The sequence below is a fragment of the Polyodon spathula genome, chromosome 14 (genome assembly GCF_017654505.1).
Source record: "Polyodon spathula isolate WHYD16114869_AA chromosome 14, ASM1765450v1, whole genome shotgun sequence".
In the NCBI taxonomy this organism is placed as follows: Eukaryota; Metazoa; Chordata; class Actinopteri; order Acipenseriformes; family Polyodontidae; genus Polyodon; species Polyodon spathula.
In genome coordinates, this window is record NC_054547.1 from 38,638,824 (window position 1) to 38,664,474 (window position 25,651).

The window sequence follows — 25,651 nt, forward strand, 5'->3', positions numbered from 1 at the left end:
GTGGTCTCGATTCAGCAATTCTCAACACCTTGCTAAATAAAACCTTGTTCGCAAAAACAGTCATGTTCTTTTTCTATAGGTGCTGAGTGGTTCTGTTGGGTGTCTCCTCATGTCACAGGAATGGCACAAGTTAGTAAAGGCAGACTGGACCAGAATAAGGTATAAGAAAGTTCACTGGGTGTACTGTGGTAAAAGCAGTGGCAAGTGTAGTAAAGCATAGATGAGGTATAGATAGATGGCACAAGCTGCCGATATTGCCTCTTGGGGAGCAAACAGGAAGGTGGGGGCGGGTGGAGGGACCATTCATGAAAGCACATGGACCAGTTCTACTGAAAAAATAAAGAGATGCAATAGCTAAAGGGCGCGAAGTAGGGGCTATCATGATAGTATAATGAAGGCATGCATTGTCAGCATGGTGAATCACAGGGGACCTTGGTGAAGCACAGGGGACCATCATAAAGCACATGGGACCATGATGAAGCATAGGGGACCATGATAAAGCACAGGGGACCATGGTGAAGCACAAGGGACTATGGTAAAGCACATGTGACCATGGTGAAGCATAGGGGACCATGGTAAAGCACATGGGACCATGATGACTCACAGGGGACCATGGTGAAGCACAGGGGACCATGATAAAGCACAGGGGACCATGGTGAAGCACAGGGGACCATGATAAAGCACAGGGGACCATGGTGAAGCACAGGGGACCATGATAAAGCACACGGGACCATGGTGACACACAGGGGACCATGGGGAAGCACAGGGGACCATGATAAAGCACAGGGGACCATGGCGAAGCACAGGGGACCATGATAAAGCACAGGGGACCATGGTGAAGCACAGGGGACCATGATAAAGCACATGGGACCATGGTGACACACAGGGGACCATGGTGAAGCACAGTCAGACAAGGTAAGTTGACCATAATAAAGCATTGTAAATGTATAACCGTTGTTTTTTTTATAATAGACAGCATGTAGCCTGTTGTCCTTATCTGCGTGCAATCCAGTAAGCTAAAGGTTTTATTTTTCTGATTCCAGGTTCTTGGAGGAAGCAGGGGGGTATATCATATTTAACAGTAGCTCCTGTTTGGCAGGCTTGTAGCTTCTTGTCAGGTTGTGTTTTTGCAGACTTCTAAGCTGGTTTATTAAACGATGTGCCAATAAAGTGGAAGATTAGGATCTTTGATGAAACATAAGAATGGCACCATCCCCTCATTCATTAGGAGGTGACAATTTTGTCTTCCATGAGAGGTGATCTGAGCAGGGCTTCTTTATGAAATAGGATCACACAAGCATGCTACTGAGGACAGCTCTTCATAGAGCTTTGGGAAGAGAGATGAAGGGCAGGATGAAGTCTGTTTCAGCTTTCTGTTTTTCTGAGGTCTGCAAATATTTTTCTCAGTTTGCAATGTTTTTTTTTGCAAGGCTTTAGGCATTTTTGAAAACTGTAAAAACCCTGTAAACATGTCTGGACAAAACTTGTGCTACAACCCCACCCCCAGGCTAGTCCCTTGCTGCTAATTTCTGAGTTGCGTGCGACTGTTAGGAGACACAAATCCTTCTCTTTCTAAACGCACATCTGTCAAGCCTTTTCTATCCCATGAACAAATATTGACAGAGTGTACTGTGTTGAGCAGATGGGTTCTTGTTAGCGGAGAGAGTAATGGGATGCTGTGGCAAAGTGGTTTGTAGTGCTCTGGTGTATAGGTGATTTGAGGTGCTCCAACAAAGGACAAACACAAAGTTTACCAGTCAGGTTTCTTTTAATGCCCTTTTCAAACCGGGTTTCAAATAATAAAGCTGGCTCTACCCAGCAATGTGTATTGCCAGCGAAAACTGGACAGAAATAATAAAGCTGGTTCTACCCAGCAATGGGTATTACCAGCTACAAAACAAAGGGGTTGCAGTCCCAAAATAATAAACCCAAAAACTCGTCTCCAAACTGGGTGCTCTGGTGCAGGTGCGGTGCTCTGAGTGCTGGTGCTCGTGCGCGTTCAGGTCCGGGCTTCTCGCTGCAGCTCCAGCTTCATATCAACCGTCTGGCAAAATAAACACAACACATCTCAATGAACCCACACTTCATTCAAGGTTCCGTCCTTGTCTCCTCCCATTAATCACAACAAAGGAGACGATTACGGCGTCACGTCCCCCTAAAGTACTCTAAGCCCCGCCCCCTCCGATAGCTAGTTCAATCACGTCTCCTCCAATTCATGACTGAAACTTCGCTCACCATACTAGGGCGATGACTCCAGGTACCGTAACGCCACCCTCTTCCTGAATGGCCGGCTCCCGACTGTCCCCAGGATGAACTGCCCAACCATTCAGTAGGAAGCCCGCAGCTCCTGTTGTACAGTGCCCTCACTGGCCGAGAGGGAGATTGTTGATTCGGATTCATTCGCTCTCTGTCACAGATGCCCACATGAAAACACCACACATCAGCAAAGGGTTTCAGCACAAGACAATGAGAAAACAAAAGGAAGAAAGGGAGTGGAGAATGAGAGAGGGTGGTCCAGCTCAGCACCTCCTAGACTTATCTCTTGTAATATTTAGTTGTTCATAGCATTTAGTGTCATTGCTGGCTCTAGTTGTTGCACTTTGACCAATATTAGAGATGAAACGATACAAACAAAGTTTAACCAAACTCATCCAGTCCATGACGGGAGAGGGTTACACCCAACTAAACTCTAAATGTCCTTTGTTCAGAAATCTCCAAGGTATATGAACATATTAAAATTATTTGCAATCTAAACTTACTTTTCAGTCAGGACAGTAAATTGCAGAACAGATGAAATAGAGAAATAAAAAAAGAGCAGAACAGGGGGTCGGTGGCTCAGCTGTCAGAATCAAATTGCTTTTCATTGGCTTTTCTCATTCAGAGCCCTTGGTTCGACTACAGCTCAGGTCACACACAGAAGGGGTTATGTCATCTCAACTTGGCCAACCAGTGAAAATTACTCCACATCACAAAACCACCGTGCAGCTTGGCAGGATTGACAGTGTCTTAGTGAAGACAAAGCAAGGCTTTCAGAGGCCCATGACTGCCAAAGAAAGAAAGAAAGCAGAAGGAGATTCTCTGCAACCCATATGACAAATAATTGGTGATAGTTCTGACTTATCCCCAGGAGGACTACAATGAAGCAGAGGGGAACCCCAAAAGAGACCTTGATGTTCTGTGGCTGTTCTGGCAGGTTAAGTCCATGGTTAACCACTTTATTGTAAGGCTTTTTCCTGATTTACCTCAGCAAGCCCAGGCAACAGTACAATACAATGCAGCAAACACATACAGTGCCTGATTTACCACAGCAAGCCCAGGCAACAGTACAATACAATGCAGCAAACACATACAGTGCCTGATTTACCACAGCAAGCCCAGGCAACAGTACAATACAATGCAGCAAACACATTCAGTGCCTGATTTACCACAGCAAGCCCAGGCAACAGTACAATACAATGCAGCAGACACATACAGTGCCTTTTGCGTCAAGCATCCTAGGCATAGCAGTATTTTAACTGTGAGGGAAGGAATTTCGAATAATAGATGCAAATGTGATATGAGTTCAAACTGAATACCACTGGAATAATCATTTGAGTAGTTTATAAATTCTTTCAGTTGTGTAGAGAAAGCCAATCTGCAGCTTCAACATTCACAGATTCAGCAACAAATTAAATTGTGTCTCATAACCTGGCTGCCCAATTCCCAGGTCAACTCGAAGTCTTATGTAACAGGAACGAGAGCGGGGAGTGAATCGTTGATTCCTGGTTTCTATAGTTCTTCTGACACCCAGTTCTCATTGGACCTGAGCCTCTCTCACCTGTGTTCTCACCTGCACACCCTTTACATTCTCTTATCAGCATGCTGCTCTGTAAACACAACGCTAGGCAGCAGTTCAATCCTGCCCATTCCTGTGCAAAACTGTTCAGCAACATCCACTTTTTATTATTGCAATTGGAATGTGCCTCCCTTTAAAAGGCACGTGGCACAGGGCAAACTCACAGTCTACAAACAGAACAAAAATAAAGAATCATAGTAATAATAATAAACGACGCATTTAATTTGCAACGATTGCACGTTTAATCATGTTAAGGCGCGTGCAATTTTTACAACCTAAAGACATCAATAAAAAACAATCACATTTTGATTGATACAGTTTTAAAATTGGAATGGGAATTAAATATGAGCTGGTTTGTTTTTTTTAATAATATTTTTTTCTTTTTCCAATAATCATGTGGGAAAATGTACTGTACATCCTATTTAGTTTTACCATTAACACAAAAATAAAAACAAACAATACTGGGTAAGTTCTGATCGGAAGCAATGCCATTCAATGTATTCTGTTGAATGATTTGTATGGTATTTCCCTATGAGTGAATTGTGACCCATATCCGGTAAAGATTCAATATTGCAAGGCATACGCTGTGCAGCCACCCTCCCTTCAGCACTGCCCCCAGAGCAGCCATTACTGCAGAGTCTATGGCTCAGGGCTCGCCTGTCTAGCAGGAGAGTAACTCTGTGTGGGTGTGTGCTCTGTGAATCTCTTCTTAATGGCCCGTTTTCTGTCCATTAGTTTTGATAACCCCTAATACGTGTGTCTTGTCTCAATCACAATGATTTCCATGTGCATATGAATGTCGTGTTGCATTCTGATCACTACAATTAAATAAACATAATATGTACAAAAATAAATAACTTAATGAATAAATACATGCATGCATACATACATATATACATGTATACATACATGCATTCTGTACGTATATGCATAAATTCATACACACATAAAAGCCCTCTAATGAAGAAGATAAAGTATTGCAGTCATTTCCATAAGCTGAAGCAGAATGGATCTGTTGTATAATGAAGCACTGGGGGAGTTCTGAAGATTAAGTCTGTATAGGAACTTTCTTTTAATTTGATCCTACGAGCCACCACTGCTTCACCAGGGTACTTGTAGGCAGTAAGTAAAGGGGGTTGGGTTATTTCAATAGGATGCCTCCAGTCTGGTAAAAGACTATGAAAATGAATTCACTGAAAACTGACATGATTATTCCACTAAGCATTCTGTCCTTTAATACTGAACAGATTTACTTTCCATGCATCATCATTACCTCAGTAAAACATCAGCTCAAAGATCTGTTATAAACAACCAATAATGCACCTATAAACATGTAAGATAAGGGCTGGTTTCACTGGCATTGATTAGCACTTACCTTGAACTTGTGAATGATAAGTCACAGAAGATCTTAATAGACCCTGCCCATAGTCACCCCTCCTGGTGAAAAAAACACATGCATGACATTACAATGATCTGCTTCTGAATGTGCACTTTCATGTCTAGTTGTGTATTCATGCGCAACATGCTTTGCTCTACAGATAACATGCAGAAAGTTTACAATCCGCAGACACGGCTAGTCTGCAGATATCTTATCACTCATTCATAAAAGCCACCATCTAATATCACGAGTATACAATATTTACCCAGACATTATCATTGTATTAGTCATCCACAAATGAGCAAAGAGCAGGGCAAGGGCTGTTTGGACAGTATTTATTCAGCTTTGTCCTGATGTTCATTGTTCAGAAATCAATTCACAATTAAATAGGCTGAAAGCAGGAACCGCATCATCACCAAAGAAAAGAGGTAAATGCACTAGAGATTGGAAGAAAGGATGTGTTTATTTCCTGGTTTAGAAAACTATAATCCAAAATAGCTACCTCATTTTAGCAAAGAACTATTACACATAGATTCTCAAATCATATTCGCTTACCAATTACAATTCCCAAACTAATAAGAAATAACTACCTAAAGGGGGCCTAAAAGAAATTCTCAACCTGTTATAGATCCAAACTGCCTCCCAGTCCCTTATCTTTAGCCACTACACCATACAGTTACCCAGGCTTTTAGAGCTAAACACTATGCCTCACTGCTTTCCTCCTAGTCCCGCAGCTCTAATCACTTGGCCACATTGCATCCCACCCACTCCATCAGCTTTAATCACAAGAACACACAACCTCCCAGTCAGTGCTGCAGTGCTGAGCCACAGACCTCGTCCAGCAGTGCCCTGAGTTATGATGGGGACTTTGATAAATAATCTTCAGACAGCAAGTAGTAAAACACTCTGTCAGGCACATCACTCCTCTGTAATGTCACGGGCCATTAGTATCCTTGGCTTCCTGACTCTCTGGCAGGGCTCTGAGTTGCTGTTTAGCATTGTGAGTGATGGCCTTTACATTGACTGATAGACAGAAAGAGAAACAAATGACAGAATTTCAAACGATAAAAATCTTCATCTGGGATATGAAGCGAAGCAGTTCTTCCTGACCGTTCTGTGGCTAGGTCCAAAGATGTGAGAGAGAAGAAGGAAACAAGCTCCCAGGATCAAATCCCGGTCTACCAATAGATTCCCAGGGTGAAATACAGGAATATTGTCCTTACCTTGATATGCCCCATCTGGAAAATTGTTCAACCCTAATTTTTGCACATCCTAAAATATTGAAGCTCTTTGGATTGTTAGATATTTAATACCTTTTTTAACTCAATCATAGTGAACAGTTTGACTGGATAACTTTTAACCCTATTCTGTTATTCATGGGTACCCAGGTGGGGACCCCTCTGAGTGGGGGTTAGGGGAAAATCCCCCTTGCCCTCTTACCCCCCCCCCCCCCCCTGACATCCACACACAAGCACCCTTGTTCTTTACCTGTCATTCTGAGACCTGTCTCTTCTTGTAAAGAGCTGCTTAAAAACAATTGTCAGACAGCATGAATCTCTCCTGGAACATTTTACAGTTACAGATTTCTTATTATTAGCACCAAAACTGGAGACACTTTGAGAAGTTAATCAAGCAGCAGCAAGGTGCTCCATCCTCTGGGGATTTCAATCAGTATTGGGTCATTTGTTTTTGGGTTGGGTCGTCATTCAGATGTCTTCACTGGAGCTATTTTATTGCCAGTCACTTCTCTCCCCCATCTCTCCACCTACTGCAAGACTCATTATTAAATTGTTGGTTTAACCCTGTACAGCATGGCTTCACCCTAAGGCAATAATCTCCACCTTGTAGGAAATTGGTTTCAAAAGCATAACTGAACAATTCTGACTGGTCATTATTTAACTGAAAACAAAATCACCAAAACACCAGTTAAAATAAAATAAATGGCAGTTAATGATAATTTCTAATGGCAACATTAGCAAAACTTGATATTTTTATTGGAAATAACAAATGTCTTTCTGTCTCTGTATGTTGTCGGTTTAGCAGAACATTATGGCTGGTGTGTTTAGCTTAGTGTGCAGGAGGGAATTGCAAGGAAGTGACAGGGAGCAAAGAAATAAAAAATGAAAAGCATGCTGACAAAAATAAATATATAGAAACAGCATTAGATCTTAATCAGGACCTCTGAGTGGAAGGAGAGCAGTTGCTGGCAGTAGAGTCATGTCAGAATGGTTGTAGTTGCTCTAGGCACTCTGGCCAAGAAAAGCATATGATCAGTGACCTTATCCTGGGACAGTATTCAGAGGTACTACAAAAATGTCAAGGAAATAATCAAAATCTCTCAAATCACAAGGTTTAGTCAGGTAAGCTGGCAATATACCAAAAGGTGCCTTATATGAAAAAAACTAAACCTTTCTGAAAAAGAATATATAATATCTCAGTGAATAAACCATGTTGTTAGTGCCTGAGCTTCCTTGCCTCTCAAAGCGATGTATACATGTATGCACCCCACATTCAATGAATAGCTCCTTTTCAATTCAATAACTCACCTTGTTTTTAATTGTTTTGGGATGTTCATCAAATATGGATAGGAGTCACTAAGGGGCGTGTTAATTATTAAGGGGCAACAGGCGGGTGTTGCATCGTCTCAGTTGCAGGCGTGGGATTGGCAGTGGATGAGAGCAACTGGAGCCAGTGCCAGTGATTCAGCCACACTGGGCTTCAGGAAATCAATGACGTTTAATTTAGCCAGACCAGACTCCCGAAAACAGGATTTAAACCTCTGAGGTGGAACTACAGTGACTTATAACAGATCCAAACCATACAGCCTCAGAAAGCTTAGCTTCAACAGGGTTTAGCTTGGGAGGCACTTTTTGTTTTGCACTCTGCAGCAATGCAAGCAAGTGAGGCCTGTTCAGTACTACCACTTTGACTGGGAGTTGGTCAGACCTAAGAAAGCTAAGCAAGCAGGATTAGCACCGGTCATCAGATCTTATTGAGCTGGGATTCAATCACATCTCAGAAGTCTAACCAGCAGGGACAGGCCTGAGGAATCACTTCCTGCATTACAATGTGATAAGGTCTAACCAAGCAGAATTGCTCCTGGTTGGTCTTTGGACTGATGTCCTCCAAGGATCTCTACATGGAGCTCAGTCCCCCAAAAATCTGATGGCTAATATGTTCTTTAGGTATTAAAGTATAAAGATCACTGTGTAATAATTAAGCTTTAGAAAGAACAGGCTGTAATCTTGCAATGATTTCTCCAGGATTAGGCCTGAAGAATTTTCAATCAGCACATCAAATTATCTTCTAAACTAAACAAAACCGACAGCGCTTTCCATGAAGCAATATAACCTAGTAATATATATATATATATATATATATATATTTAAATATATTGTATATATTTTGTCAGGTGATAAAATTGATGAAGTTAATTACTAAACTAAAACTTTGTTTTTCATCTGAACAATTGTCTAAACATTCAAGCATCCCAAAGTTCCAACACATAGATTTATTCTTTTTTTCTCACAGTGATTAAGGGAATTTCGTTCAGCACAGCAATTAGATGATATTGTACCGAAAATATGTTATAATTTAATCTCTCCAATCATCATCGGAAAGTGTTTGCATGGAACTTGTGAGGACCTGTTACTGAGACGCAGATTTTGGCAAACACAAAGGCATGATAAGCATCTGGATCTGTCGTTGTCTTACAGAAATGCGCACGTCTGCATGACAGCGAGGTTGGGAACACAATGAATGGGAGATGCAATATGTAGCGGAGTGTAGCGATCTCTTCATCTCACTGTCATGTTTCATCAGAGGCAGAAAGCTCGAGCTGCTGTGTTAATCTGTGATATGCTTATAGTTATGGTTAAGGGTTGCTCTTCTGATGAACCCTTAACCTCATGCCATGTAGGTGGAATGCATCAATCAAATATAATACCTTTTAGTCATACTATTTACTTGGAAGCAGTGCTTTCATTATTTGAACTCTCTGTACTGAACTGTATTGTAGTTGAGATATAAAAAACTAACAGTGTTTTACCAAGTGCGTGAGTGCGTGCGTGCGTGCGTTCGTGTGTGCGTGCATGCGTCTGTTTGTGTCTGTTTTTGCTCAGAGGGAGTGTATGCATTGTGCACACTGCTCCTGCCATGGTGTGGGGCTGAGGAACACTCCTGATGTTTTTTTTATCAAGCTGTTGATTCCTGAAGATGTCAATAAACCCATATTAATAATAAAACATCCACGAGGATGCAGAGCACTATTTTACTGCAGGAACCCCTTGGGGGAGCGGTGGGGTTCCTGGTAGGCGTACAGTACGTTAGAGGAATTTTCTAGATGCATGGAAGGGTATCTTCAATCTAACACACCTAGCTCCCCTCAACACAACTAGCTGCTATTTTTAGAGATGGATCAGTGCTACTCACTCCTGGCTCTCTTGCCCAGCCATGTCCATAATAATTCAACTGAGCAATCTACATGTCTTACCAGTTTAATTAGTGGATATTGGAATGGACTGAAAGAACCAGAACAGAGCACTCCTGTTTAAGAAGCCTGAGAATCACTTTTAGGTTTAAGAATGCCTGGAACATTCTCATGTAGATTCTTAGAACACCTTCCAGTGCGCAGATGACACCTTGTAAAATTCCAGTCACACCTGACAGTGCTTCTTATATCCACCTAGGGAAGCCTACGTCTTTTAGACTGGGTTGTGGCCAGTTTGACTCCCAGTCATGTCAGAGGGTGATGGAGACCAGGGAATGCTGCTGACTTCCACAGGTTTTCACTCCACTCCTTCCACTGCACCCCACACTGTTTTATTCTTGATGACGAGCCATTTCTGCTGCAGATGATTTTCTCCAGTGAATAATTGCGGTCTTGCAGGTGCAGTTAAAACAGACGCCTATCAGTTTGAATCAGGAAGGTGAGCACTGATCTCTGAATTCACTTCTCCAAGGAGGAGCTTCACTTTCCCAGACTCACCTGGCCCAGGGAGCAGTGGCACCGTTCACTGAAAAAGGAGTTCAGATTCCAGAAACAACCAGATGGAGAATTCAATCCACCTGCACTCCCAGGCAATCACAAGCACACAGCTCCACTGAAACACCACTGACCCCCGAAACACAGTGATCAACAACACAGCAACCTGGTAGAAATAAACGTACCCCAATAATCTTTCTTTCTTTCGTTCTTCTTTCTATCATTTTTGTAATCTTTCAGTGTGTGTTGAAGGGCTTTCTTTGCCCTATCTCTATCTGTCTTATCTATCTACTTCCCTCACCCTGTCTGTCTCCCACACAGTGATCTTGCTCACTCCTCTCTGTGGTAGCCTGTGAGCCGCACACACACAGGCTGACTAAAGGTGGCGCTGTTACACCACTACACACTCACTCCAGGGTACAGAGAATTACAAGCTTTAGCTGCGAGACTCTTTTTAGGAGGTTTGATCCAGTGGTTTAATTCTTGTACCCAGGAATAACTGCATTTGCAGGAGATGGTTTAGTGGAAAGAAAATACAGTACAAGATCCTTGTACCAGCATGAGCTTCAAAAAAACAAGTGGACCAAATAAATGCTTTTTACAACTGGGAACTTGCGTAAACAATATAAACAATACTTATATACATAGCTCTATACATACTTACATACACACTCTACATACATACACACACTATTAGCACATTACACAAAAGTGTTATGTATATAAGAAGATTTGTATTAAAATTAAATGTAATTCATATTTACAGACAGTGTTTTTGCACACACAGACGCACAGATTCACTGTAAATACATTGGTGCATTCTTGTAACAAAGTTAGCAACTTCTAATAACTTCAGCTGGATCTGTGTGTGTTAATAATAAAGTAAGTGCCTTCTGGCTCTTTATAAATCTGAACTGAGTCCTTTATCTACTATCTGCCCTATTTAAATAAAACCTGTTTTAAATGAGTTTCTGCACACAGCAGAATTGAAAGTCACTGCTATACTATATATATATATATATATATATATATATATATATATATATATATATATATATATACAGCTCTGGAAAAAATTAAGAGACCACTGCAAAATTATCAGTTTCTCTGGTTTTACTATTTATAGGTATGTGTTTGGGTAAAATGAACATTTTTGTTTTATTCTATAAACTACTGACAACATTTCTCCCAAATTCCAAATAAAAATATTGTCATTTAGAGCATTTATTTGCAGAAAATGACAACTGGTCAAAATAAAAAAAAAAGATGCAGTGTTGTCAGACTTCGAATAATGCAACGAAAATAAGTTCATATTCATTTTTAAACAACACAATACTAATGTTTTAACTTAGGAAGAGTTCAGAAATCAATATTTGGTGGAATAACCCTGATTTTCAAGCACAGCTTTCATGCGTCTTGGTATGCTCTCCACTAGTCTTTCACATTGATGTTGGGTGACTTTATGCCACTCCTGGTGCAAAAATTCAAGCAGCTCGGCTTTGTTTGATGGCTTGTGACCATCCATCTTCCTCTTGATCACATTCCAGAGGTTTTCAATGGGGTTCAGGTCTGGAGATTGGGCTGGCCATGACAGGGTCTTGATCTGGTGGTCCTCCATCCACACCTTGATTGACCTGGCTGTGTGGCATGGAGCATTGTCTTGCTGGAAAAACCAATCCTCAGAGTTGGGGAACATTGTCAGAGCAGAAGGAAGCAAATTTTCTTCCAGGACAACCTTGTACTTGGCTTGATTCATGGAAAGGCTGCTCGATTCCAGCCTTGCTGAAGCACCCCCAGATCATCACCGATCCTCCACCACATTTCACAGTGGGTGCGAGACATTGTGGCTTGTAGGCCTCTCCAGGTCTCCGTCTAACCATTAGATGACCAGGTGTTGGGCAAAGCTGAAAATTGGACTCATCTGGGGGTGCTTCAGCAAGGCTGGAATCGGGCAGATTTGTCTTTGTGAAGGACGCATGAATCAAGCCAAGTACAAGGTTGTCCTGGAAGAAAACTTGCTTCCTTCTGCTCTGACAATGTTCCCCAACTCTGAGGATTGGTTTTTCCAGCAGGACAGTGCTCCATGCCACACAGCCAGGTCAATCAAGGTGTGGATGGAGGACCACCAGATCAAGACCCTGTCATGGCCAGCCCAATCTCCAGACCTGAACCCCATTGAAAACCTCTGGAATGTGATCAAGAGGAAGATGGATGGTCACAAGCCATCAAACAAAGCCAAGCTGCTTGAATTTTTGCACCAGGAGTGGCATAAAGTCACCCAACATCAATGTGAAAGACTAGTGGAGAGCATGCCAAGACGCATGAAAGCTGTACTTGAAAATCAGGGTTATTCCACCAAATATTGATTTCTGAACTCTTCCTAAGTTAAAACATTAGTATTGTGTTGTTTAAAAATGAATATGAACTTATTTTCTTTGCATTATTCGAGGTCTGACAACACTGCATCTTTTTTGTTATTTTGACCAGTTGTCATTTTCTGCAAATAAATGCTCTAAATGACAATATTTTTATTTGGAATTTGGGAGAAATGTTGTCAGTAGTTTATAGAATAAAACAAAAATGTTCATTTTACCCAAACACATACCTATAAATAGTAAAACCAGAGAAACTGAGAATTTTGCAGTGGTCTCTTAATTTTTTACAGAGCTGTATATATATATATATATATATATATATATATATTATATATATATATATATATATATATATATATATATATTACAGCTGTGTGCGTGCATAGATAGATATAGCTTCATGCTGTGATAAACACATACTTCCCTCCAGTGAGGTTTGCCCCTCAACTCACAAGAGGGACAGGGTTTTGCTGGATTACTGAATGAAAAGGACTTGCTGTGTCCAGCACGCAGGGACTAATGTCTTCATATCCATGGAAATACCATGGTTCACTTACCAAGCAGTGGTACAATACTGTCAGTATGGAGCTACGCATTTCATCAGCTTTACTTTACTGTTAAACATTTTAAAGTTTGTTTTTTGCCCTGCAATCGCATGTTAAATAATAACCCTGAGCTAGGGCAAGATTCTCAAAGTTTGTTATTTACTCCAAATCTTCATTAGTGCAATATTAAAAAAACAAAACAAAAACTTAACAACAATAGTAAATCTAAACCAAATAGTAAACAACTCACACCTTGATCAAATGTGTTTCTGTTGTCTTTAATTGCTAGCGTTTTCCCTTTTCATGACTTCAAACATTCTCACAATTGCTCTGAAATACCTGGTGTCCATACAGGTTGCAACCACTATTGCCTCTCTCTCACCAAGTCTTTTCTGACCTTCATTCCTCCATCACTTTCTCCTTCCTCTTTTCCATCCTTCTCTCTCTCTTTTTTATCTTTCCCTCCACCTCATTCACACTACGCACCCCCCCCCCCCCCCCCCCCCCCCCATTTCTGCATGAATTTCTACACTCATGATTTTTGGCCACTTCCCAAATAATCAATCCCGTCAGTAAATTGCTTTTTGTGACTATGTTACCCCCTTCCACTGTAACGGATAGGAGATTAATAATCCCTGTGACCCCCTCCCACTGTAGCGAATAGGAGATCTATTGTCTTTGTTGAAACTAATTAACAGTTCAGAACTGTTGCCTGTGTTCCTTGAGACGATTCTTACGGTAAACAGGCTTTTTCATTTTCATTTTACACGCTCTTTCTTTTATCTCTCCTTCTTTCTCAGCTCGAATTTAACTCATTTACTTTGCACTGCAGGGATACATTCCCAAACCTTTGGGGATCCTTGTGGTTTATTTAGAATTTAAACTCCCTATTGAAGATAGAAACACTTGTTTTAATGCAGAGTACAACCTGGCGAATTGATGCTCTTCCTATGATAAATTAAAGATGTCTGCTCCGGTCCTACACACTTACATGGGGTTGGAGAAGAGCAGGACTCCAATTTAATTGCAGATTGCCTAGCCAATGAATTACGCTAATCAAATTCTGTACATAAGCCAGCTGATAGGAGGTAATTGATTAGAGTTCTCTCTCAGAACCTGAGCAGCAATTTAAACTTGCCAGCAGAGGTATTGCACTAATATTTCCATCGTAATTTCAAGCATAGACTCCCTGGGTAGCCCTGAGCCAGTGTTTTTGCTGTGTTTTCTTTTCATTAACGTGTCAGGAGTACCATTAGCAGCTTGATTCCATCAGTCAGTAGTGTTACAATACATACACACACCATTTACTGCAACACCAAATAACTTAAGGCTTGGCTGATATCGTTCTGTTTATTTACTGCAGTTTTTAACTGGTACTTTATATCTGAAAGTACTGATCAGGCGTGGGGTCAATGTGAAGGCTGCAGTGAGGTTGCCGTGGACAAAGTATAAGACCTTATAGGCACGGCCTCAGATTACAACAACACAGCGAACATGAAAAAAAAATGAATGCTGCACCTGGACGCTGGCTCTGCAACACCTGGGCTGCATTCACACAGGCTCTCATACTTCATTATTATTCATAAATACAGTTTCAAACCCTAACCTTAACCCTAACCCTTTTCTGATACAACTGTGTACAGTCCAGCTTTCGATTTCAACAGTAGAGAACTAAGACTACAAAGACATTGGAATCCCTGAGCTTGCTGCCCTGCCCATGTGAAGATGCAATGGGAATCCTTCCACTTTGATCTCTGTTCTTCCATTGAACTGCCAGCTGGCTCTTCTTCCTATTCCACAGGTTCTGTTTTCTCTTGTTCTGTTGTTCTGCTGTTCTCCTGCTGCTACCCGCCAGCTCTCACTCTTAAAGGTTAAATATATTCTCGTCAGGGGTGTAAGGGAGGTGAGGGGAGGAGGAGTGCAGTTTCTTAGACACAGCTGATGCATTCTAATTATGTAAGTAAACGCTACTACATAAACAACATGGATATTTTGCAATGCTGGACCTTTCTTACAAAGCTTTTTTAGCGATTTAACTCATGTCAGCTGTTGTTGGCTTCTTTAACAGCGCTCCAGAAATGTCTGTTGTAAAGATGACTAGATTATATTGTATTTGTTCAACTAGAGCACTGACGTGTCTTTTTTTTTTGTCCAGCTTGGCGTATCAGGGCTCTGAGGGCTGTGGAATGAGAGACTGCCTCTCAGAAGGTTTATTTTGTATAAACACTATGAATAAATAAATGAATAAATCACCTTCACAGGCAGACCCCTTAAGAGGGTAGTTAATAAGGAAGAAAATAATCTTTGAGGAAACGATGGCAGTCTGACAAACAGGACCCCTTACTTAGCCAATAATGAGCTTTCTGTCAACAGCCTGTCAATTAAATCCTCTCTTTGATAAGAATATACGCAGACTGTAGTTCTCTCTCTCTTCCCCCTGGGCTACAATACACAGCATTGTAGTGTATAACAAACTTTACAAAGCAAAGGCATGACAGAACATCGTACAGACAGGAAATTAGGAAAAAGTGCCATTCATATGCATACATGCTCAGCAACCTCCCACTAGCAGTTTAGCAGTTCTCTGTCCGTTTATATTCAAAAGTCACTCAGACCCAGAACACACTTGACTTGAACCAAGGTAGAAAGGTAAACATTGCAGTTTATTTATTTTTTTTACAAAACTACTAATAAGAGTTCAGACCAATCACAGTTCAGACCATTGTTCCACCTGACCCCATTGTTCCACCTGACCCCATTGTTCCACCTGACCCCATTGTTCCACCTGACCCCATTGTTCTAACCTGCCTTCCCTAATCATTTCTGAGCATCACACTCAATATTGTGCAAGAAAGCTGCTTCAGTATCAGCCCTTTGTTGCCCTGAATGTGTGAGAGAGAGACAGAGAGAGAGATGTTGCAAATCTCACAACCCATTATTAACATCGCTGTGCTTTCTGTACCAATACCAAAAAAAAAAAAAAACAAGCTACTGTTGGAGACCTAAGACCGTGAAGTGCGATATCCCTGCATGAACAAATAAAAAGCAAGCCTATTGCTGTGTCAACAAATTCAGAGTTCCATGAAGGTTAAAGCAATGTAGATATATACACTTGAACAGGGAGGATGGAAAAGCGTGCACGAAACCAGCTCCTGAACAAAATAACACATGCAAACATTCAGCGTATTCCTTATGACAGCAGGGCAGAAGAGCACAGCACACAGTTTATCAAGGGGCTATTCTGGTAACGGAAGGGTTAAAATAAGTTTTATTATAATATCATTGGTATATTATCAGGGGATACAATGTTAGAAGCTTCTAATGATTGTTAAATGAGTGGGAGATGCTTGAGAAGAACAGATTCTAGTCATAAATCATGTTCAAAACTGTTTCACCATGGCATATACTGTGTAGTCTTGTTCATAAATGGTTTACCGCCAACCAGAAAAAAATAAATAACACATATTTTGTTTGGTAAAGGCAAAATTGATAACACTTGACAGCAAGAGTCAGGAATCCGATCACAATTAGGTAGGAATTTAAGTAAGAGTTCTTATTGGATGTCTATGAATTAATCATAAATGCATGATACTTTCCTCACTTATCCCTTTGTGAATTCACCCTTGCTCTTACACTAATTCACAGGGAGTAATGATTTCATTACGAGTAGATGTGGGATGTATTGCAAAGTGATGACTGCTACGTACGAGGTCAACAAGAAATCGATAAGAAATCATATTGGAGTTTTAATCTCGGGGCTGCTATGCGGTGCAAGCTGCTACAGAAGAAACAAGGTTAGATTTGCTCAATGCAAAAAAACAATCAGGAGAGTAAAATGGATAAAAGGAGTTTATTGTTTGCAGCCTTTTGCAAGACCAGCCTGAGAACAGAGCAAGGCATGACAAGCTCATTCTTTAGTTTATATGTAATTGCAACAGATTTCTTTGTAAAGGAATACCCGAAAATCTTCAAAGTGAGTTCCATTTATTAGATCCGGAATAACTAAAGGCACTGCAGTCTCAGTTAAGATAGATCACATTTTCAAAAGGACCTAGTTTCTCGGCAGTTTGCATTGTTTTTGTTTTTCAACAAAAGTGTCACAACCACCTTTTTCAAAACTAACAAGGCGTCCATTTTTTCAAACTAATGGCACATATTTAATAAGGTAGACAAACATTTATTGTTCAGTTTCTCTGCTGTTTTCGCGTTGATTCACAATTTTAATATACTAGTTTTGGAAATCTATATTGACATCATTTAACTATATATATATATATATATATCTATATATATATATATATTATATATATATATATATTATATATATATATATATATATATATATATATCAGTAAGGAACAGCCTAGGTCAGAATAGTAGCCTATAAATTGAGATTCTCAGTTATTTCTAAAAATATTAGTGATACCTTTGTGCCATACAGAAAACAATGGAGAATTGGATCAAAAGCTTGGTTAATCCGTCCGCATCTGTTGTTAATGTAACAAGGGTCCTGTTGTGCAAACCTTAAACTCTGCCATTAGATCCTCAGTCCACATGAATACCTCTCTGTGAGAAAATATTTAACTGACTGCTATTATTGCTCTGCTATTTCCAAGCAATCTACAGCATGGCTTTCTCAAAAGAGACTTAAGAAGCCCATTTAAAAGAGTGACTGACAACTTAATTAGTGCTCTCAAACGATAAGTGCTGTCTGGACGGAAAGCAGTCAGGTCTGGTAATCCCTTACTGTTCTGCAGTCAGTCAGTCCATGGGACTCTGTGACAGTGAGAGCTCAGAGTTCATGCCGAGAGGCACCTGGGCTGGATCAACCTGGTTTCTCACAAGGGCTTCTCGTTTACCCCAAACCCAAACCATAATTACTGTCACAAGAATCGGTCTGCAATACCCCAAACCCAAACCACAGTTACATTGCAATTGTATAGGCAGCTAATGTATTACCCTGAACCCAAACCATAATTACAATGCAGCTAATGCATTACCCTGAACCCAAACCATAATTACAATGCAATTGTATAGGCAGCTAATGTATTACCCTGAACCCAAACCATAATTACAATGCAGCTAATGCATTACCCCAACCCCAAACCATAATTACAATGCAGCTCATGCATTACCCCGACCCCAAACCATAATTACAATGCAGCTAATGCATTACCCTGAACCCAAACCATAATTACAATGCAATTGAATAGGCAGCTAATGTATTACCCTGAACCCAAACCATAATTACAATGCAGCTAATGCATTACCCTGAACCCAAACCATAATTACAATGCAGCTAATGCATTACCCCAACCCCAAACCATAATTACAATGCAGCTCATGCATTACCCCGACCCCAAACCATAATTACAATGCAGCTAATGCATTACCCTGAACCCAAACCATAATTACAATGCAATTGAATAGGCAGCTAATGCATTACCCCGACCCCAAACCATAATTACAATGCAGCTAATGCATTACCCTGAACCCAAACCATAATTACAATGCAATTGTATAGGCAGCTAATGTATTACCCTGAACCCAAACCATAATTACAATGCAGCTAATGCATTACCCTGAACCCAAACCATAATTACAATGCAGCTAATGCATTACCCTGAACCCAAACCATAATTACAATGCAATTGTATAGGCAGCTAATGCATTACCCTGAACCCAAACCATAATTACAATGCAGCTAATGCATTACCCTGAACCCAAACCATAATTACAATGCAATTGTATAGGCAGCTAATGTATTACCCTGAACCCAAACCATAATTACAATGCAGCTAATGCATTACCCTGAACCCAAACCATAATTACAATGCAGCTAATGCATTACCCTGAACCCAAACCATAATTACAATGCAATTGTATAGGCAGCTAATGCATTACCCTGAACCCAAACCATAATTACAATGCAGCTCATGCATTACCCCGACCCCAAACCATAATTACAATGCAGCTAATGCATTACCCTGAACCCAAACCATAATTACAATGCAATTGTATAGGCAGCTAATGCATTACCCTGAACCCAAACCATAATTACAATGCAGCTAATGCATTACCCTGAACCCAAACCATAATTACAATGCAGCTAATGCATTACCCTGAACCCAAACCATAATTACAATGCAATTGTATAGGCAGCTAATGCATTACCCTGAACCCAAACCATAATTACAATGCAGCTCATGCATTACCCCGACCCCAAACCATAATTACAATGCAATAGGCAGCTAATGCATTACCCTGAACCCAAACCATAATTACAATGCAGCTAATGCATTACCCTGAACCCAAACCATAATTACAATGCAGCTCATGCATTACCCTGAACCCAAACCATAATTACAATGCAAATAGGCAGCTAATGCATTACCCTGAACCCAAACCATAATTACAATGCAGCTAATGCATTACCCTGAACCCAAACCATAATTACAATGCAATTGTATAGGCAGCTAATGCATTACCCTGAACCCAAACCATAATTACAATGCAGCTAATGCATTACCCTGAACCCAAACCATAATTACAATGCAGCTAATGCATTACCCTGAACCCAAACCATAATTACAATGCAATTGTATAGGCAGCTAATGCATTACCCTGAACCCAAACCATAATTACAATGCAGCTAATGCATTACCCTGAACCCAAACCATAATTACAATGCAATTGTATAGGCAGCTAATGTATTACCCTGAACCCAAACCATAATTACAATGCAGCTAATGCATTACCCTGAACCCAAACCATAATTACAATGCAGCTAATGCATTACCCTGAACCCAAACCATAATTACAATGCAATTGTATAGGCAGCTAATGTATTACCCTGAACCCAAACCATAATTACAATGCAGCTAATGCATTACCCTGAACCCAAACCATAATTACAATGCAGCTAATGCATTACCCTGAACCCAAACCATAATTACAATGCAGCTAATGCATTACCCCGAACCCAAACCATAATTACAATGCAGCTAATGCATTACCCTGAACCCAAACCATAATTACAATGCAGCTAATGCATTACCCTGAACCCAAACCATAATTACAATGCAATTGTATAGGCAGCTAATGCATTACCCTGAACCCAAACCATAATTACAATGCAGCTAATGCATTACCCTGAACCCAAACCATAATTACAATGCAGCTAATGCATTACCCTGAACCCAAACCATAATTACAATGCAGCTAATGCATTACCCTGAACCCAAACCATAATTACAATGCAATTGTATAGGCAGCTAATGCATTACCCCGAACCCAAACCATAATTACAATGCAGCTAATGCATTACCCTGAACCCAAACCATAATTACAATGCAGCTAATGCATTACCCTGAACCCAAACCATAATCACTGTCACAGGAATCGATGCTCACTACCATGCTCATAGATCCCTGTACAAATCTTTGTTTTTTTTAAACGTAGGCCTAATTAGGCATGATTTATTTTAATTAAGGTAAAAAATAACTATGCTTTAATCACACATTCTCTAAGAATACCTGACTCTGTTGCACACTTTTTCATTTTCATATTCATTTATCTTATATAAACTATATATAAACTAAATCAAAGGATATTTTCTACATATCTCAATGAGTGAGAGTGCAAGTGTTGCTCATGTTCCATGCATTCTTTCATTTGTTGTCCTGCCTTAATTAGTGATCTATAGGTAGCGGAGCCTGTGTAAAATGTGAAAAACTGATCATAATCAGCAGGTATAGCTAGGCATATTGTGAACGCAGTCACTCCACTCTGGAAGCTCAGGGAGGCAGTGATTGTGATAAGTGGCCAGTTAAGGGTGATTTCCTCTTGTTTGCACAGGACAGTTAAGGGTGATTTCCTCTCATTTGCACAGGACAGTTAAGGGTGATTTCCTCTCATTTGCACAGGACAGTTAAGGGTGATTTCCTCTTGTTTGCACAGCGCAGTTAAGGGTGATTTCCTCTCGTTTGCACAGGACAGTTAAGGGTGATTTCTCTCGTTTGCATAGGACAGTTAAGGGTGATTTCTCTCGTTTGCACAGTGCAATTAAGGGTGATTTCCTCTCGTTTGCACAACGCAGTTAAGGGTGATTTCCTCTCGTTTGCACAGCGCAGTTAAGGGTGATTTCCTCTCGTTTGTACAGCGCAGTTAAGGGTGATTTGCTCTTGTTTGCACAGGACAGTTAAGGGTGATTTCCTCTCGTTTGCACAGCGCAGTTAAGGGTGATTTCCTCTTGTTTGCACAGGACAGCTAAGGGTGATTTCCTCTCATTTGCACAGGACAGTTAAGGGTGATTTCCTCTCGTTTGCACAGTGCAGTTAAGGGTGATTTCCTCTTGTTTGCACAGGACAGTTAAGGGTGATTTCCTCTCGTTTGCACAGGACAGTTAAGGGTGATTTCCAATCATTTGCACAGCGCAGTTAAGGGCGATTTCCTTTTGTTTGCACAGGACAGTTAGGGTGATTTGCTCTTGTTTGCACAGGACAGTTAAGGGTGATTTGCTCTTGTTTGCACAGCGCGGTTAAGGGTGATTTGCTCTTGTTTGCACAACGCAGTTAAGGGTGATTTGCTCTTGTTTGCACAGCGCAGTTAAGGGTGATTTGCTCTTGTTTGCACAGAGCAGTTAAGGGTGATTTGCTCTTGTTTGCACAATGCAGTTAAGGGTGATTTCCTCTTGTTTGCACAGGACAGTTAAGGGTGATTTCCTCTCGTTTGCACAGGACAGTTAAGGGTGATTTCCAATCATTTGCACAGCGCAGTTAAGGGTGATTTCCTTTTGTTTGCACAGCGTAAATGACTATGATGGCCTCACTAAACTTTTGCTTCATAGCAAAGTTTACGCTAATTCATTCATAAAAGGGAAAAAACTCATATAAAGAAAATATTAGTCAAATGCAGGATACAAATAATTATCACTGTAGGGTTAACAAGCAATCAAAGAGGTGTTCATTTTCCCTGGTTTGGATTAACAATTAGGGTTAACACTTTATATGGTGTATCTTATTACTATGTATTTACATAGTAGTTACTTAGTAAATACATGTTATTATGTATAGTTCCACTGTACTTAACATGTATTTTTTTGCATGATATAATCCTAACCCTAAACCTAAACCTTACCCTAACCCTTTTCTGATAGAATTGTGTACTTGCATTGATCGTGAAAAATGATTTACAATATTAGGGTAATGTTGATGACATCATACTTCAATGTAAAACACAGCATTGAACAGTGCTGGAAATAAGCAGGTAATACAAACCATTAATGTCTTCTATAAATCCATGTATCCATTTGCTTTTATTTTGACATTTCTAAATAACTATTTAGCCATTTAGCCCACTATAAAATCAGCATTTGGAAAAGAAAAAAGCATAAAGCCTTGCTTTGAGCTCTTTGCAGCGACATTGCATTTCACTTAGTCTGCTGGCACTTGGTTTTGCAAAATCAAGTCAATTTATGCAACACACACAAACAGCCTCCCGCACCTCCTTGCTACTTCAGTATTTCGTTAAAATGCCCATCATCATTTTTCTGTGTGATCAGGTTTAAATCCCAACGAAATGCAGCTTCTCCTCATAACAGGGGCATATTTGTTGGCAGACTAGAGCAATATAACAGCAATAGCTTGCAGAATTCATTTGCAACACTGAATAAAACATTACAGGGCAGCTTCCAAAGATTTAGTTCCAGTGCAGAGTTTGCACAAAGTGCTCCTGTGTTATTGTGTGTGCATCCACTTTAAGCAGATCCACTCAGCAATAACCACTTATTCCATGTACAATTTGACACTTGACCCCAGAACAGATATGCTATCGGTGATATTAACCATTTAACAGGATCTCTGCTACCTGTCTGTCTGTCTGTCTCTCCACGTCTGTACTGATCCAGGCTGCTGTGTGCATAAACCTCTTTCTGACCTCTACTACCTGTCTGTCTGTCTGTCTCTCCACGTCTGTACTGATCCAGGCTGCTGTGTGCATAAACCTCTTTCTGACCTCTGCTACCTGTCTGTCTGTCTGTCTCTCCACGTCTGTACTGATCCAGGCTGCTGTGTGCGTAAACCTCTTTCTGACCTCTACTACCTGTCTGTCTGTCTGTCTCTCCACGTCTGTACTTAGACTCTGTCTTTACTGACTCACGTATTTCTAGAGTAGATGCTGATACGCTAACCGCTTTCCACCTCTACTACCTGTCTTTCTGTCTGAGAACTACAGCCAGAAGTACATCTTTGAGCTCTGGACCCTAGGGTCACGGACCTCTGCTACCTGTCTGTCTGTCTGTCTGTCTGTCTCTCCACGTCTGTACTGATCCAGGCTGCTGTGTGCGTAAACCTCTTTTGAATTTCTTCTACCAGACAGTGATCCTCACTCTCTTTACTTGCATCTTCTTGTGAGAATAAAGTTAGGATGAAAGAGTCCAAGGAACGGTTTTAAAACAAGAGTAATGTTTTTTGTTCTTTTTAGAAAACAAACAAATGAGGCAAACTTTGCACTTGCTTCAAAACTGAGCCTCGGGCTGCTGGTTTTGACGAGACTAACTGTAGATGATGGTCTTAATACAATTGGAAAGAGCCCCAGGGCGATGTAAAATATAGTGTAGCTGTGGTGCATGGGGAAGCTGTTGCTGATATGTGCTGTATAGCTGCCAGACATGGGCACTCACTCCACATGACTTATGGCTTATCCCGGAGACTGACAGGTGAATAAACACAGCATATATGAGGCTGGTTTGTTTATATCAGGAGGGCAAGGCATGCATTACTATATATATATATATTTTTTTTATATATATATATAATATATAAATGACACTTTGCACTGTATTACATACAATAACATAATGTATAAAAATAAAGATTTTGTAAAGAAATTATTTATTTTTTGACATTTTTTTTTTTTACTCAAAAGGGCCAACTTCCCAACATTTTGGTATGTTTAACATGCTTTTGTCAAAGGAAAGCATGTTTAAATACAAACAGTGAGGTACTTATAGGCTTTTGATGCTATGGTAACTACACTATGAATTTCTATTTAAACCAATGTGCTAGTGATGTCATAGTTAACAATGTAACAACTTGTTATTTCTTTGTATTTAACCCTTCGTGCATCATGGTATTGTGTATATATACAGGTATATCTATCTATCTCTCTGTCTCAAACCATTGCCTGTGATGGTTCTGAGGAGATGGACATGATTCAAAAGGCTTATGCTGGGTTCTTCCTCTTGCTCACAGGTAATTTGGGGTAACCAGAGATTGGAAATTTAAAACCCCATCAGAGGAGGAACGCCACGACACAGGCACCGGCTCCCTTTCAGTGATCAGGATGATTGAAGTTCATAGCTTGGTCCTATACCTCCTGTCAGAGAAGAGCTCCTTCGAATCAAAAGAATGGCAGACACAGCAAGAGCACAGTGCAGCCAAAACTCCGCATCAGGACTTCAAGGACTATCCTGCAGGGCAAGAAACAGGAGCAGGGGATCAGCACCGGAGAATGGGAGATGTTTTAGGAAACAGGGGAATTCTTTTATTTGATTGATCTCATTCCTACTTTCCTGCTTTCCTCTCACTCTCTCTCTCTCTCTCTCTCTCATCCTTCTGATCTGCTCTCACTCTCAGACGTCTCCTCTCTCTCTCTCACTCTCTCTCTCGCTCTCTCTCTCTTCTCTCTCTCTCTCTCTCTCTCTCTCTCTCTCTCTCTCTCTCTCTCTCTCTTTTATCACACTGATTGTAGCTTCTTGAGCACTCAACCCCAGGTTAACCCTTATGAGAATATTAATCATTGAAGTGCACCGTACTGAATTTCATTAGTTTCTGAGGAAGTGAAAGAAGTACTTCAAATAATTAAATTCCATAACAGCAGTATATCACACAACACTGCCTGTTTACATGCAATCCTGCTGGAAAAAAAAACATGAAGAACTAAAGCAAAAACACTATGCGATTATACCAACAAATGCGATTATTAAACTATGCGATTATTCCGTTATTTCCATTATTAGCACAACCGCCTTGAAAGCCAAAATGTTCCGAGGCAATGCTGTGACAACACAAAACATAATCTTTCATTTAAAAACATGGAACAAAATACAAGAAATCGCTTGACTCTGTGTGTTTTCTTTCTTTCTTTCTTTCTTTCTTTTTCTTTATTCTTTCTTTTCTTCTTCTTTCTTTTCTTTCTTCTTTATCTTTCTTTCTTTCTTTCTTTGTGAGGGATCCGCTGTTCCCTCGTTGGGAGGGATCCTCTGTTCCCTCTAGGATTTTGTTTGTCTTAACGTCGACTCAAGCAACGACTTCAGGTTAACCACAGAGGGCAACACCAGAGGAAATGAAAGGAAGTAGAAGGAAAACAAAGCCAATGAGAGAAGTTAGGAAACCAGCTTTCACAAAGACAGTAATAATAAACAAATAGGGTATTACACTGTTGGTGCAATTAGACTTGTTAGGAAAGTTTAAATATAGACCAAATGTCTGAAACCCTCAACGTTTATTTTCTTTTGTTCATTTGTTTCATATT